The 14,816-nt window shown below is 34.7% G+C and overlaps 1 long non-coding RNA gene across 1 annotated transcript; it reads left to right on the top strand.

Annotated features, from left to right (window-relative positions):
- Nucleotides 1-269: 269 nt before the first annotated feature.
- On the top strand, nt 270-10,485 carry LOC131063854 (uncharacterized). The gene is made up of 3 exons (XR_009111175.2): nt 270-1,325; nt 2,329-2,491; nt 9,813-10,485. It is a non-coding gene; the product is annotated as an uncharacterized LOC131063854 (long non-coding RNA).
- Nucleotides 10,486-14,816: the final 4,331 nt, after the last annotated feature.

The raw sequence follows: 14,816 nt of genomic DNA on the forward strand, positions 1-14,816 counted from the left end.
AACAAGTAGGAGCTTCTATTTTGTAAGAAAAGATTCCAAACAATCTCATAGCCCTTAAAAATATTTGATGAGACCTTCTCTTCTTTAAAAATAGAAGCTTAAACACCTTCATGAAAAATAAATAAATAAAATAAAATAAAATAAAAAATTTAAAAAACTCTCTCCAAAAGAATCAAACTGGCTCCAAAAATTCTTGATAAGGTTATGCTGAAATTATACTTTTTGATGATTTTTTTTTTGAGCCCCAGCCAGAAAATAGGTGGCATAAACAAGTTCGAGTGGCAAATGTTTGGAACTAAATGGCAACTTCCCCTGCACCGTAATTAATTGGCAGCTTCCAAATGTTTGGAGCCAAACATCAACATAAGAAATACTGCTAATTAATTTAGTGTAGAAGTAATGAAGGAAGAGGGCAATTTCATTAAACTATGACAACTGTACAGAGAAGTTATGTAGAAAAATGAAAAATCACAAGCTCAATCACAGGGAAAAAGCAGAAGAAGCCCGCCAAAGAGAAGCCGGTGATGGAGAGGAAGTACAGAGGAGTGGGGAAAATATGGTGCAAAGATCAGGGATTCGAAAAGGCAATGCATCCTGATTTGGCTTGGAATATTTAACTCTTCGGAAGCAGCCATTCTCAACTTGGCTTTGATTTGGCTCATGACCAAGCTACCTCCACTATGAGAGGCTCTCAGGCTATTCTCAACTTCGCTAATTATTTTGTGGGCAGATCACTCAAAGAAACCCAAACAATGGATCCGTTAGAATCAAATTTGCACCGTTTAAAAAAAAAGCAGTGTCGTTTTAGAAAAAGCAGTGCCGTTAAGAAAAAAAGTGTCGTTTTAGAAAAAGCAGTGCCGTTAAGATAAAAACAGTGTCGTTAAGGTTTAAGGAATTCGAAATTAGGAGGAGTTATAAATAGCTGCGAAGAGAACTGTATTATTCATTCTCTTCCATCTTTTATTGATGTTTTCCTTCTGTGAATGTCCTTTTTTCATCATTCCCAGTTTGCAGAGAATGCTCTTTTTTTACATATGTTGTTTCCTTTTCTGGGAATGTCCGTTTTTGTCAATGTTGTGTGTGCACTGTTCTGTCTACTTGTGTTGTTTTTCTGTACAATTTATTTTTTGTGGTGTTATGTTATTTTTCTCCCCTTGTATTTTGTTGCGGACTTTTTCATAGTGGCAGCAAAAAAGAGGCAGAGAAGAGGAGGTGATAACACAGGATGAGAAGAGGCAAAGAAGAGGAGACGACAACACAGGATGCTATGTTAATATTGTTGTACTGCTTTAGTCAGCGACTATGAGTCCATTTTCTGTAAGCATGTAAGTGATCTTTAATATCATGAAGATGATGTTTCACTCCTTATTTTTGGTCATAATGTTCTGGGTCTTTGTAGTTTTCACACAGTTTTCACCATGGAGTCTATGAAGGATCTTGTGTTTGTTTGATCTGGTGTTGTTGGAAACTAAGAATCATAGTTTTTGTGTATTTAATAGTGCTGATCTATATTTCAGTCTCAAGATTTGATGTTAAATTTGGTTGGAAGATAACTACTATGACGACAAAAATTAGAGTTGTGGTATGCCGCATTTCATAGCCATATTGTAGAGGTGCCGTAGGTCAATGATACTAGATGTTTATTTTTAATCTCTCTGTAACCGGCAAGTTAATGCTATCAGTTCTCATAATAGTTTTAATTTCAAATGTGATGTTCATTTATATAATATATTGGTTCATTCATTGTTTATGATATTCCTTACAATGGAACCATAAATTTGGTACTTTATTATCTGCTGTGAAATTGCATGAATGATGATTATTGTCATCTAAAATGTTGATGGTAAGGAAAAGGCCCATTGTTCTATATGCCTGTGACTAGATAGAAGGTTTTGACAAGGCAAACTACTATTACGCCTTTGTGTGGTCAATATCTTTTGAACATTTCTTTGTTGCTACTGAGCTTTTTGAGATCTTAAAAATAAATTTTTGAGTTTTTGATTTTGTATAAAATTTCCATCCCTTTCTAAACAATTATTAACACCTAGGAATTTTGCAGTCAATTGTTTCAGTATTTGTTGTTTTACTAAAACATTCCGTTGATTTTAATAAATCAATACACATTGTCTCATTATGTGTTCTGTGCTTCACAGTAGGGAATGTCCTTGTATATTGATCCATTAAGTAAAAAAATTTGCTGTTGCTTGTCATTATTTGTTGTGAAATTAGTATTATTGGGAAGCAGTTACTTTGGTAGTCATTTTTTTCGGTTTCATGGATCTCCAGCCAAAGAATGGTCATTGTGAATGCTGTTATCTTCTTTTACAGGTGTTTTCATCCCTGCTGTGAATGTCCATTAGACTTCTTTGTCAATGTTTTGTTGCAAAAGATGAGGCAGAGAAGAGGCGGCAACACAGGAATGAGAAGAGACAGAGAAGAGGAGGCGGCAACACAAATATGAGAAAGGCAGAATTCTTCTTATTATTACCAGGTAATGTATCTGCTTACCAGTTTTCTATATATATTATTTTAGTTAAATTTCATTGGTAAACTTTGTTTACAATATTTTCTTTGTAGCAATCTCATCCCTCAGAGTGAACCAATTACCCCATCTAAGATGTGAAACTTCAGGCATGCCACTCATTAGTGAGGATGTACTCATTGCACAAGATTAGCCCATGAGCTCCCCTCATTGTTGGCGTCAACCGTAGAACCTCCGTGTTAGTACTCTTTACCCTTGCACCCATCAGAGCCTTACGTGAATTTTTGTCACGAGACAATAGTAAGGAGACCATTAGCTACAGGAAAATTGATAGCCCATTTCATATCTGTTAGGGGTACGCGAGGGGCAACTGATAGGGATCGTAAATTTGTAAGCTCTTTATGGTTTCTGTTAATTGTATCAGAAGTTTAATATTAACCAACTTCCTATCTGCCGTAGGAAAATTGTTGGCCCATTTCCTATCTGCCAACGGAAGATGTGCTGTTTAGGGATTTGTTAATTGTTTGCTGTAATGTATTTTACTATTTTTACTACTGTGCCTATAAAGAATTGAGCCTCCTGGGATAGTCTATTACTTCTCTCAAGTCAATTAAATTCTAATAGTTTTCTAATGTAAACAATTAAAAAACTCAGATTACTTTGAAACAGGAATTAAGTTTGAAAATTAATTGAGAATTGATTTGGAAGCAATGCAAACTATATTTGGGGAATCTATTTTCTAATTTAATACTAGAGATTTGACCTGAAATTGGTTTGAAAGCATTGTTGTTTGGGGTTTTGTTAATTGTTTACTGTAATTTGTTTTTACTGCTGTGTATATAAAGATTTGAGCCTCCTGGGATAGTCTATTATTTCTCTCAAGTCAATTAAATTCTAATAGTTTTCTAATGTAAACGATAAAAAATCTCAGATTACTTTGAAATAGGATATAAGTTTGAAAAGTAATTGAAAATTGATTTGGAAGCAATGCAAACTATATTTGGACGATCTAATTTCTAATTTAATACTAGAGAGTTGACTTTGCTGAAATTGGTTTGAAAGCATTTGATTAGCTGGAATTGGTTTGAATGCAGTGCAACACTATTGGATAGGATTATGAAGAGGCTTTAATAGAGAAGCATTATTAGAAAAAAACAGAGTTTCTGGGGTGCAAGTTTATGGTGCAAAGATAAGCCCTACTATTTCTAATACTTGAGGAAATGCTACATATATTTAAAATCTGCCATTCCCCTTTGTTTGCTAATTTGGATTTCCTGTTACCTTCATATTGATGCTCACGAAAACACTGCATGACATAGCCATAGCCTTTATGCAGGATAGAGACATTTGAGAAGTAGTCATTTAGAACTCGCATTACTTCTAGTCTAGTACATTTAATTTTAGTATATGGAATTGATATTTTATGAATTGGAGCTAGAAAAAGAGACATTAGAAAATAAATGTATTATGACAGTGAGTAGAAAAGAGAAGAATAATCAAATAAGAAAAATAATTCAAGGCAGAGTATTCTTACCCAACCCAAACACAACCATCCATAGTGGCTTGTTCAAGTCAAGTAAGGGAAACTAAACCACTAAATATACAGTATGATGGCAAACTAATTAAATATACAGTATGATGGCAAACTAATTAAAACATAAACTCTTTTTTATAAAAAGTAGCTAAACCAACATTCCATAGCTGCAAAGTTTTAGAACAAGTTAAGAGCATTGAAGTAGTGAATCGTGTAATGAGAATTGCAAGGAACTGAAAAACGATTTTAAATGGTTCCTCTGTAATGAAATTATTCAATGCGGTAGGGTTTGTAATTGTTTGAGTCACATTTGTGTACATGTAGAAATGCAAAATATTTTAAATTTTATTGTTGTGAATTTAGATTAACTTTATTTAATATTTTTCATATGTTTTATGATATTTTTTAAATGGTTAGATGGCATGCATTAACATTGTCTTCTATGCAATTCTATAATGGAATGATAGACTTGTACACTCTATTAGTTATCTATATAGCTTTTGTGTGAAGGGTCTAATAAAAAAAATAACATTCATTGAGACTTAGTAAAATTAATGTGTCTAATATGGTTCTAATGGCTATTGAGTGCATAGTGTTCTTGTCCTAGTGCACTTATGCATTAGGATTAATGCCTTTTTAATATGGCTAATGTACATCAAACTACTATAGCATTCCTTGTATGCTTGCTCATTCAACATGGTTGAGTGACATAAACTCTAGTGTGTGATGGTTCCAATTGGATATGGTATATATGGTGTATAATTTTACCTCTTAGGGTTAGATGACCTGTAATCTTACAAGATATGTGGCTTTTGAGTTAAGCTTCTATCATGGCTAGTTTACATCAAACTTCTACAATGCGTTGTGCTTAACCATCTAACATTGTTAGTGATATTTACATTTGTGCACTGTGATTGTATAGGTTTTTTTTTGAGTTCTAATGGTATATACGTCATTTAGCTGTATGGCTTTTGTTTGAAGTTCTAATGGCACATATATGTTATTGACTTATACGGGTTATGTTTGAATATTGCGTCAAATCCCTATGGTGTTTTGAGTGCACTTTTGTTTAATATTTATATTATATATGGGTGATGATTGAATAGTTTTTACACAAAGGGTTTACCCTATGCTGTTATGAGTGCACTTTTGTTTAATATTTATTTATGAGTGATGATCGAATGGCTGTTACACAAAGGGTTTAACAAGAAATATCATCGGGTTATGTGTTTTTTTTTAAAGGTTTTAATGAAAAATACATATCAATTTGAATCGGTTTTGTTTGAAGGTTGCATCAAACTCCTATGGCGTGTATAGTGTGTTTGCCCATGCATCATGATTGAATGACATTCATTCATGTATATGACATTTGCATGACTTTTATACGAAGGGTTTAATGATATTTGTCATTGAGTTAACTAGATGGGTTATGTTTGAAGGTTCTAATGATATATATGCCATTGAGTTCTATGGTGTTTTTTAAAAGTTTGAATTAAACTCATATGGTGTGCCTAGAGTGCTTGTTCGTGCATCATGGTTGAGTGACATTCACTAGTGTATGATGACTGTATAGGTATTTTTATTGTCAAAATTAGTGCACAAGAGCATTAAGCACTCCATAGTGGTTAGATACATATTATCTATGCACCACGACTTGTATGTTTGTCCATGTATCATGTGGTTAGTGACATTCACTATTGCTCAATGTGATAATATGGCATTTGTATTTAGGATATGGTAACACATAATTAAGCTGTATATATCTTGTTTAAGCTTTATAATGTTGAATATGTTTGGCAAAACTCCTTTGATGTGCTATAATTGTTGAGTCACATTGAGTCTTTTGCATGGTGATTACACACAATTATGCTGTATATATCTTGTTTAAGCTTTATAATGTTGTATATGTTTGGCAAAACTCTTTTGATGTGCCTAGTGTGTTTGTTTATCACGTGGTTAGTGACATTCGCTATTGTGCAATGTGATTATATGGCATTTGTATTTAGGATATGATAACACAAGTTGTATATATCTTGTTTAAACTTTATAATGTTGTATATGTGATTGATCTGCATGGGTTTTGTTTGAAGGTTGGGCAAAACTCCTATAATGTCGCCTAGTGTGTTTGCTTATGGATCATGGTTGACTCACGTTGAGTCTTTTGCATGGTGATTCCATGTGAAAGGATTGATGATTAATCAAGTTTTATTGGTTTAATATGAAAATTACGTAACTAATCTACATTTATCTTGTTTAAACTTTATAATGTTGTATATGTGATTGATTTGTATGGGTTTTGTTTGAAGGTTGGGCAAAACTCCTATGATGTTGCCTAGTGTGTTTGCTTATGGATCATGGTTGAGTCACGTTGAGTCTTTTGCATTGTGATTACATGTGAAAGGATTGATGATTAATCAAGTTTTATTGGTTTTATATGAAAATTACGTAACTAATCTACATTTATCCTTTATAGAGTGTTTTGTGGTCTTGTGTTTTATAAGTGATTTTATGCTAAACTTGCATCACAACTAGTGATATAAATCCTATGGTGTGCTTATGTGCTTATTCATTGATGATACTGATATGATTTTTTGATGTGCTTATCCATGTATCATGCGGTTAGTGACATTCGCTATTGTGCAATGTGATTACATAACATTTGTATTTAGGATATGATAACACATAATTAAGTTGTATATATCTTGTTTAAACTTTATAATGTTGTATATGTGATTGATTTGTATGGGTTTTGTTTGATGGTTGGGCCAAACTCCTATGATGTGCCCAGTGTGTTTGTTTATGGATCATGGTTGAGTCACATCGAGTCTTTTGCATGGTGATTACATAACTAATCTACATTTAACTTTTACAGAGTGTTTTGTGTTCTTGTGATATAGCATCCTATAATTGTTCTAGATTTTATGCTAAACTTGCATCATGACCAGTGATCATAAAACTTCTACGGTGTGCTTAGTGTGCTTATTCATGGATGATAATGATATGATGAGTGAAGGTTCTAATGGCATATATGCATTACGGTTAATGACATTGAATCTTATGTTCTAACGGAATATGGTATATATGGTGTGCATTAGGTTGAATGACTTTTTGAGTGAAGGTTCTAATGACATTATGAATTTTGTTTGAAAGTTTCTTGTAACTGCATCATGGTTGAGTGACATTGATGCTTCTACATGGTTGTATGGTTTTTACATGCGGGATCTACAGATATATTATTGAGATGTATGATGGGCTTGGTTTGGAGGTACTAATGACATATATTCTATTGAGTTGTATAGGTTTTATTTGAAGTTTGCATCAAACTTATATATCATGCTTGGTGTGGGTCAAGGTTGAATGATGTATATAACATAACATCCTACTAGTGTTATTTCTTTTATGGAAGTGTGCATCATGACTAGTGTGCATCAAGATCTTATGGTGTGTCTAAAGTTCTTGTTCATCAATTATAGTTATATTGAGTTTGTTTAATGGTTGGATCAAACTTTACACAACTGTACACATTCGTACCACACCCAAGAATTTATTTGCTTTACTAGCATGCCCATGTCCCGTACCCATACTTTTGACCTCATACCAGAACCGACAACTTAGACGTGGACCTTATTTTCAGTCATTTTGTCTTATCTATGGTGATCATTATGGAGAATTGTACCTTTAGTACACTCCAAGTCTTTCAAAAGGGTGATTGTGTAGAAAGCTTCTCAATGGTATAGAATAAACAGTATCTTGTACACAGTCTAGAAGGGTGTGATCGTTATGAGAAATTGTACCTTTAGTACACTCTTAAGTCTTTCAGAAGGGTGATTTTGGAGAAATCTTCCCAGTGGTAAATAGAACATTTCATTTACATCTCGTTTGAGCAACAAAGCTGGCATTTTGGAAGTATACTCATGCAGAAAATTAAAATAATGGTATACAATAAACTGCACAGTTTAAAAACCTCTTTTGATGGTTTGACCTTGACTAGAGATGCTTTATCTTTATTGGATGGCTAAATAAGCCATGATTTATTTATTGCACTTCAGTTATAACTACATGTAGCTTTACATATAATTTATGTGCCTGCTACATGGAAAGGTGATTCCACGTCATCTGCAGAGAAGTCCGAGAAGTCTTGGATTGTTTAAGGCTGTTTGAAAATTGTTCATTTTCCATCCGACTGTAGAATCAATTTCATATTTGTGTGAATGAACCTATTAGTAGGACTTTTTTGCGTACTTGTATGCATTCTTTATTATATTCTGTTTTGGTACATTGATATCATGTGTTCATTTGGAGTCGATTATTTCTAAAGGATGCATTCTTGGCTTGTTGTAGCCTTCAAAATTTAGAAATTACATCTTTCTTCTGAATTATTGATGTTCAAGCACTGTTCTGATTTCATGTTTAATTGTAAATGATCATATGCTGTCCACTTTCAATTCTATTTGTGAATGCAGCAAGCTGCATTTGTTGATGTAGATTAAATTAGAGGATACTGGGATTTTCTTGTCTTGTAATATTAGTCATAACCTATCTTTTCATGTTTTGAAATGTTTGATGTTGATGTAGATTAAATTAGAGGATACTGGGATTTACTTGTAATATTAATCATAACCTATCTTTGCATGTTTTGAAATGTTTATATTTGCTATGTTTTTCAGATGAGATGGGCCTTAGAAAAACAATGCAAGCAATAACTTATATACTATTTGCATGAAGAAGGAGCAACTTAACAGCAAACCAGTTCTAATAATTGCTCCAAAAAGTACAGCTTGTTGTAAATTGCTAAAGTTTGTATAATTCTATGCAAAAAGCAATTTATAATTAAATATCTAAATAAATGAGATTTTATCTTCTTTATTATTGAAAGATCTCCATTAGCATCCCATAACCGTTGAGTTAACATGCAATAGCTGGGATGGGGGACAGGGGACAGGGGAGGATGGTACACCCAATGTATCAAATCACTTCATCACTTTAGCACTTGAATGAAAAATAATAAATAATAAATAATAAATGAGATGCAACTCTATTTATATATACATGTAAAATGTCCTTACCTCAAATATTATAGAATAAATTCTTGTAATATACGTAAGCTCTAACTACATTATAAACTCTGTTTATCGTATATAATTATCTTTCACACGTACGTTTCAATATTTATCTCCCCTTCATGTACATAAATGCATATAAAGGACACTTGTAATTGGTTGTAAGAAGCCTTGTTCAGGAGTGTGCCTTATTAGACCTGTGTAAGGTTGGTGAATTGTATATGATCCATTTGAACCATTGTGACCAGACCAAGGAAGCTCATTTTTGCTTTGGACATGGACTTGGCAAAAACTTAGCATGGAATCAGTACTTTTGGAAAAGAACAATATAAAAGTATTTTAGAAAAAAGTATGAATTTTGAAAAACTTGAATTAGACTTGGTCAGACTCACTGACTTCAGTAACCATGAGAGTTGCCGGGTGATTGGCGATTCTGGTAACACCGTTTTGAACTATTGTAGAAAATTGGACCCGAGCTACACAAGAATCATAAATGATTGTTGGATGGTAAGTGCTCATCAACTTCTAAAATGCGAATAAAACCTTATTTCTTCTCTTCAGAGAGATAGTAAAAGAAGGCAACTCACTTGCAATTATATATATATACTCGATGACTTAACTCAGTTTTCTTTAATACTTATAACAGAAATACCAAACGTAATTTTGACATTGAATTTAACTTTGGCGTTGATACTACAATAAATGTCCTTGGCTCAATATGTCCGGTTTTGCGCAGGTGGGCTACAGGTTGACAGATTGACACATCCAGGCATCCTAATTGTGTTGCAGACCCTACATGGTGGTGCCACTGGGGATCGTGAAGTAAGGTTAAAATTATAAATTTTGTTTTAACTTTTTGGTTTGTTGATTATTCTGTTGTCTAGTCAGGGGGCATCCAATTCGTAGTCCTTGGGACGGAGTTTGTGTACTGATAGGGCCTTGATCTTTTATCTGTGAGATATTTTATTTTATTTTTCCTGCTAATTAATAAGACTGTCACCAAATTAATGTGCATCACATTGAAGTCAAGATGGGATGCCTTATGTATTGTTTGAGGGAGTTTTGAAGTTGATCTAGCTCTTCTATCTTCAGTTGATATGATCATAGTTTGCGTAGAACTAAGCTGGTGGTCACATGAATGACAAGTGCAGATGAAAAGTGAATATAAGTGTTGAAAAGCATGTGAAAACATCATGTGCATTTTCACTTACCTGTAAATTGCCATAATTTTGTCACATGGAGTTTCTATTCATGGCATTCTGTTTTCGTGTGGAATCCAAGACTGTAAATAAGATTGTCTTTGAAGGAATATTTATGTTCTGTCAAAGTTAGAAAAATTTATAGGCTGGTTTAGCTTTACTTGTTTCTATTGTAAAAGATTTGTCGTATTGGCAAAGATTATACATTCATTAAAGAGCTCCATAATGAAGATTATGTGTAAAGATGTTTGCTGTGTGCTTAGACTGATAATGCCTGCTTATTTCTTATATGATTTAGATAGGTGAACTTGTGATTCAGTTGGATTTTGGCCACTTGCACACTCCAAAGCTATGGAGTTCTAAAGAAGTCCCTTGATTAAAGCGTGATACAAAGAGTTTTGATATAAAATGGGACAAGATCGTAGGTCAGATCACAGTTTGTAAAGTCAAATTATTCTGTAAAGGTTACCATAACACTCTGTTATGTGCTGGCACATTGCTTATCGTTATTGTTCATCTTTGACATCTTGTAAGTCAAATTAAGTAGTGCAGGGAGTCTGGAAACTGTTCAACACCCTCAATCTTCCATGTGCTTTTTTATATTTATAGACAAATCTCTTTAGTATTTTTTTTGCAACTGTTGATCCTCCTGCTACACATAAAACTTCTCCACCCTAAGAAGGCTGTGGTCTCCTAATTGGTTCCCCTGTATTCCAATGAATCTAAACTACAGTTAAATAATTGCCAATGAAATACCTGCCAAGAACGATGCAGACCTGGAATATTTTCTACAACAACACGCATTCAAAGTATAATTAGATCCTCTTCCCCCTCAAATGGTTGCTTTCAAAAAATAGAAAATTCTTCAAAAATATCTTCTACGGTGGATAAAAAGAATACAGGTTCTGGTCATTTAAGATTCTGTAGTTTTATAGGAGCTTTCCTTGGCCCGAGAACGACTCATATGAGCTTTTCTCTAATGCAATGTTCAATAGTTTGATTTGAGATGCTTAAGTTTAATGAACAATAAATGAAATATTAGTTTTAGTTCTTCAAATGGCTATGTTTTGTTACTCACAAATTCAAAGCAACATACCTAATTGGCTGCTAATCCCATGAGCTTTCATGGATAAAATGTGTATGTTGTGTTTGTCTTGTACAAATTGTGTTACTAATATAATGCCATAAGCTGTATTTCTGATCCAACTGTGTTGCAATATTTATTTCCAGCATTTGGACCTCTTAATAGGCTCTAATTTTCTATAGAATACTTTTTCCACTCGAGCACATTTAAGCACGGAGATTTCTCTACAGCGTCTACCCAAATATATATTAGTCTGAATTTCTCTAATTTATGTAACTTTTTGGATCTATTCATTTCTGAAAAAAAAATCTTAGGACAGTCATTCGGAGAGCTATGTTATGGTTCCCCATGCTGTTACAAATTTCAATCACGTCAGAATGATAAAAGCTTGCAACGCTTACCAGGGTATTGTGGTGATGAGAACTTTGAAATGTTGGTGTATGTGGACTATAAATGCAGTCCAATCCTTATTGTAACACTTCCATTGCATTCCTATTTTTTATTGACCTTTTCATCTTCTACTCACACGATGAGGCTGCAGTTAATTTCCTTCAGAGGTTATGGTTTATTTGACTATTGTTAGTCATTGCGAGCTAATATATTTTTTGCTATAGGAAGAAGAACATATTGTGTTCGTATTATAGAAAGACACAGATTGATGTATTAGAGATTTTTTTCTGAGTAATAACAGAGAGCGATCCCATGCTCAATGTGGACGTAGCTAATTGGTGAACCACTTTAAAAATACTTTCTGTCTTCTTGACCTGTTCTCTGTGTGTTTTGCTTATGCATTTAATTTAATATTTTCTGTTTGGTCTGTACCGTTCATTTCATCACTCAACAACTGGTATCAGAGCTCAGGTGAAGAAGCTCGGCGAAGCTGGTTGGGAATCTTGATGAATTCCCAGAAGAATGGACGAAGCAGACAAATGGAAAATCGAGAAGTTCGTGGGGCAGAATTTCGGATTGTGGAAAGTGCAGATGGAGTCATTGCTAATCAAGCAAGATCTTTCACTCGCTTTAGAAGGGAAAACCAAAGGACAAGGTAAGATGTCTGACGAAGGGTGGGAGAAAATGGACAAGAAAGCCAAAGCCACTTTTTTCTTTCCTTATCAAGCAATGTTCTATTCAATGTCTGAGTAGAGAAAACTTCAAAAGCATTATGGGAGACTCTCATGCATGTATGTGATGGCTTTAGCATCTAACAAGGTATTTATCATGAAGAGGTTATACAATTTGAAGATGAAAGGTGGAATTTTTTCTAATCATCTGAATGAATTTAACACCTTAGTCACCCAATCGATATCGGTGGGATTTAATCTAGATGATGAAATAAAAGCTATTTTATTATTATGCTCATTACCTAATAGTTGGGAAGGAGTTGTGATGGTAGTTAGCACTTCGGTGGCTATCTAGAGAAAACTACAATTTGATGATGTTGCAGCTACTCTTCTCAGTGAAGACACACGGAGAAAAAATCAAGACTCCTCTTCATCTGGTGATGCCTTGACTGCTGTAAGTATTGGTGATCGAGGAAAGAGTCAAGATAGAGGCTGAAATAAAAACAAAAGAAGGTCCAAATCTGCCAGAAGATCGAAGTCTAGAGGCAGAAATGGAGAATGTTGGTTTTGTGGCAAAAGTGGTCACACAAAAAAGAACTGTTGGAATTACAAAAAGGCATAAGAGAAGGTGAGCAATAATGAAGCCAACATAGCATATGACAAAGATGAAGGTGTTTTGGTTCTATCAGTTAGTGTTCTATTAGCTAGTGACACTGTTGCAGAATTGTGGGTGCTCGATTCAGGTGATAATAAAGAATGTGCCAGGTGACGTGACATTGTCATTGCAAAATGGAAATAAATGGATCTTGAAAGATGTGAGGTATGTTCCCACAATGAAACACAATCTCATCTTTGTAAGTCAACTTTATGCTAAAGGATGTGATGTCAAATTTTCTTTAGATACTTGGAAAGTAACCAAGGGTGCCTTGGTGCTTGTAAAGGTTGCAAATTGGGTAGTCTTTATATGTTAGAATGTCCTGGTGAAGTGGGAGTTGCAATTCCAGTTGTCGACAGTGGCTCAGACTTTTGGCATAAGAGGCTCGGACATATGAGCCAAAAGGGACTCGAAGTTATGTTGAGGAGGGATCAACTTCTTGGTTTGAAGTTCATTGATTTGGAGTTTTGTGAGCATTGTGTCCATGGAAAACAAAGGTGAATCAACTTCCTGAAGATCGGTCATGATAAGAAAACATCACCCTTGGAGCTTGTCCATTTCTACATTTTCGAACCAATAATGGGGGAGAATTTTGTTCCTCAAGAAAATGGTACAACTGAGCAGATGAACATAACTATTCTGGAGAGGGCTTAAGCAAGGAGTTTTGGGAAGAGGCGGTTAACATAGCTGTTTATTTGATTAACAAAAGCCTCTCATCCAGATTGGATTTCGATATCTTAGAAGAAGTTTGGTTGGGCAAATGAATTTCATATTCTCATCTTCGCGTTTTCAGCTGTGAAGCCTTCGTTCATGGTGCACTCATGTTCCTAAAGAGCAGAGAACAAAGTTGGCTGTAAAATTAAAAAAAGGTATTTTTCTTGGCAATGGTGAGGATCAATTTGGTTTCAGGCTTTGGGATCCCATTACCAAAAAGGTAATTCATAGTCGGGATGTCGTTTTCAATGAGAAAAATTTCCTAGGTTTGTTGAAATAGAACACATCTTCCAATAATTTTATTAATGTCGATTTGTTTGAAATGGATCTAATATGGTTCAATAATAGGGAATTATTCCCACTGTCGGTTTTCATCCTAATGTTTCCTTGCTTCTTGATGTTTCTATGCACTCACAGACTTCCTTGAGCTTCCTCACAACCTCCACACCTTAACCTCCAACCTCCACACCTTGACCCACAACCCTTAGGAAATAATGCATAGCTTGCTGCACATGATGTGCCGCCTCTTAGAGACAATACGCTGCGCTTAGGATATCCCACGTAGCCTCCTTTTATTAGTGCGTTGCCTTCAATTCTGCCTCCCTCCACCACTTTGCACATGCCAGCTCACTTGGGCGCCGATTTCTCAACGTTGCTAGTCCATGCTTTTGTGTCGCCTTCACAACCTCATATGTAGTAGTTTGAATGCAATACACAACCCATGACGAGGCATGTGATGTCTTTACAAGCTAAATTCAGGGGCACATGACAAGTCTGTGTTCTCGAATAGGGCAATTTGCTGCCACAGTCCAGTGGAGGTTTACAAAATCAGGGTGTTGAACCTCGAAATGTTCATTAACAAGACAATAATGAGGAATAGAGCAGTCTACCAACACAGAGTGCTTTTAGAGAGCAAGCACCTCAATTGAGGAGGTCAACTAGGCAAAAGAAGTCTCCATCTAAATTGGATGATTATGAGCTTTTGCTCTCAGACCAGTTAGAGCCTACAACATTCAAGTAGGCTTGC

The sequence above is a fragment of the Cryptomeria japonica genome, chromosome 4 (genome assembly GCF_030272615.1).
Source record: "Cryptomeria japonica chromosome 4, Sugi_1.0, whole genome shotgun sequence".
Taxonomy (NCBI): Eukaryota; Viridiplantae; Streptophyta; class Pinopsida; order Cupressales; family Cupressaceae; genus Cryptomeria; species Cryptomeria japonica.